This window comes from Chlamydotis macqueenii, chromosome 2 (assembly GCF_036417535.1).
Source record: "Chlamydotis macqueenii isolate bChlMac1 chromosome 2, bChlMac1.mat, whole genome shotgun sequence".
Lineage (NCBI taxonomy): Eukaryota > Metazoa > Chordata > Aves > Otidiformes > Otididae > Chlamydotis > Chlamydotis macqueenii.
Genome location: NC_141557.1, coordinates 66,227,412 through 66,230,366, shown reverse-complemented (window position 1 = coordinate 66,230,366; position 2,955 = coordinate 66,227,412). Strand labels below are relative to the sequence as shown.

General features: G+C 44.6%; 1 long non-coding RNA gene across 1 annotated transcript; it reads right to left on the bottom strand.

The window, feature by feature from the left end:
* Positions 1-1,967: 1,967 nt before the first annotated feature.
* Positions 1,968-2,499, bottom strand: LOC147601682 (uncharacterized). The gene is made up of 3 exons (XR_015257647.1): positions 2,405-2,499; positions 2,124-2,212; positions 1,968-2,029 (listed from the first exon to the last, which is right to left on the bottom strand). It is a non-coding gene; the product is annotated as an uncharacterized LOC147601682 (long non-coding RNA).
* Positions 2,500-2,955: the final 456 nt, after the last annotated feature.

Genomic DNA, 2,955 nt, shown 5'->3' with positions numbered 1-2,955 from the left:
CAAGAAGAGCTGAATCAGGAACACACAGAGAATTGCTTTTTAGCAACGTTACAAATGTTAGCCTGAACAACTCAACAAACAAAAACCTGGTACAGCAGCAATAGTGATGAAGCCACAGCACTTTATCATAATCCCATCTAGCAAGACAGGGGATTTTTGTCAATATGTTTCATGCTCAGAAAATGTGCTGCTCAGCGCTTCGACACTGTACTAGCCACACGCATTTTGTTTTATTGGGGAATGGCTCTTTTATTTAAAAGCACACATTGGATCCAGATCTGTGTCCTCCCATACAGAGTTCCCAGCTCATTCCAATGGGGACACATGGCTGTGCCCACAAGAATACGCTGCACTGGTGGAAAATACCAAGTGTATGGGCAGAAGTCCTTGAGACAATTTTCAAGAATGTTTAGGGGACAGGATACTAGGAAGATTTTTTAAGGAATTTATTCACTGAGAACCCTTAGAGGTCTGGCACAGACAGATGTAATTATATCCCATAGCAGAGTAGCAGTGGAGGCAAGTATCGGGCCTCCACAAGAGACCAGTATGAGCTGTCCCAATGACAAGGCACAGTAATTTATAGTACGTAGCTATGAAACAACTCACCCACTTGAAAAATGTCTTCTGAAGCTAGACAGTGGGTCTCTGAGTTATGCCATGGAGCATAAGAGTTTATACCACTGATAGATTAAATAATCTCTAATACTGCATAGAGTGCAGTTTTCCTTCCCCTTTAGGCATGCTCTGGGTCACACACCTCTGTAAGCATCTTACAAGACTTGTCTACTCTAGATTTCATGCATTTTCCCCTCTCTCTCCAAGGTTATCTTTCCATATCTTGAACAACTTCCACAGACAACTTCAATCCTTTCACATTGCAGATCCTTTCATCTTTCATCTCAAGTTTTTTTTCCCCTTTTTTTTAAATTAGATGAACTGAAAAGTTTTGCAAGGTAGACACTTCCCTTCTCTGCTGAAGACACTATAATTATACAAGGGGGGGTTATTTTTTTAATCCCATGGACTGTAACACATTACTTGCATTATTTTTTTCTGGAGACTCCACTAGCATCTGTGATTTATTCAAACTATTTCTGTGGATGTCCTCCACCTTTTTTCACTATCTGTATTTGGTTTTGAGCAATCTACACACCTGAATTTATCAAGTTACTTTGAAATTCCTCACAGTCTTCAGGAGCTTTGAATAACCTAAACATTTTTGCATCAGCTCAAATATTGTTAGGTGGTTAATGAAATTAAGTATCGCCTCTCAAGAGAAGAGCATTAACCAACATATTCCCATGGATGACGCATCTACAACAGTCAAAAGGCAACAAAGCCTGTAGTCAGCCTCCGGTCAAGTTTAGCAGTTGCAAAGGCAAGCTTACCACCCACTTTCAGTTATCTTCTCATATCTGTAGGCCCTGTAAACCAGTCTAATGATATTGTTGTATCAGCTACCGGTAACTAATAATTTTACCTCTAATTAGGCTTATTTTACTGTTCACATTTACTGAATTTGCAAAGTACTTTCACCCTCCAATGGTTCAAATGAATGGAAAAACCTTATAATGCAAGGAATCACCAGGACTGCAGGGTTTTGGCCAAAGGGTGCAAAACGCTGAAAGTGTGAAGTTTACAAGACAGCAGCATTAATTCTCTAGCAATAAGTATTAACTCCAGAGAAATCAGAGGGCAGCCACTCAACACTCTCCTGCGAGCACTGTGGGACTGGGAGGGTGAAACCCTGAGGATGAAGCACCTGCTGCCTGCCCACCCTGGCAGCCTTTGGCCTGGCTAACAGCCTGCCACAGAAATGCTTGTGTGAGATAGCCATAGCCTTTAAAGTTGGATAGGAAAGACTAGAAGGGAAATGGTGTAAAATGTCACATCCAGACAACAGAACAAAACAAAGAGACAAATTTTTTTTCCTTACGGCAGGAGAAAGGTACTCACAGGAGCTTCTTATCCATTCCCCCGTCATTGGTTTTTTCCTCTCGGGTTTCTTTTATGCAGGGAAATAATTCTGCAGGGAAATAATTCAATAACTCTATTGACACCTATGCAACCACAGATGCATCAGTATGAGCTGACAGAGTGGAAAAGAAAAAAATATTTACCCCCAGCATTTCTGCGATCTGCTGCATTGCCATTACTGCCGTGAGTTATCGGGGCCCGTTACACATTTTAGCTTAAGCTTCTCAGTCACCTATGAGAAATACCAGTGAGCTGCACAAGTTTGCCGCAAAGAAGGTGAAGGGGAAAATGAGCAACATTTCCACCTCCCCATCATCTGCCCGCAAAAACGGGAGTAATACAGCAGGGGGCAAACACCCGGAGATGGATGCTGAGAGATGCTGGGGAGTGGTGGGGTACTCTGGGGGTTACCTCCCCTCCTCACCTCGCAGGCCAGCAGCCACCTGCTGCCTCTTAGGACCCCCACTGCTGATGGAGGGCAGGCAGGAGTTGCAGGATTTTGGGGTGGGGGGGGTGTGGTGGCTGCAGAAATGCAGCTTCAGCAGGGAGATGGGGCTGTCAGCCTCCAGAGCCCTTCCCTGCCAGGGAGCAGGTAAGAGGAAAAAGGTGAATGGGAACACTTGTCACAGCTGATGGCAGCTTTGATTTGCAGAAGAAAACGGGGAGGGGGGAGAAAAATAGGGAAGGGGAAGCCATCCCTGCCCACCCCGTCCCCGGAGCCCCCCAGGATGCCGCAGCCTCCCACCTCTACCCCGGGCCGGCCACCCCGCCCATGCCCCCAAAAGTACTTGTTGACCTTCCCTGCAGACTTGGTAAGACAAAGTGTGGGGTGTTGGTGATCCCGGCCGTCTTATACATTTTATTAACATTATGCTAATTAGCTGGAAAGCCATGCATTGATTTTCTTGAAAGGATTCAAGGATCAAATGTCCATGAATAGAGCTGGCAAAACCTAATCTACTAATGGATTTAACT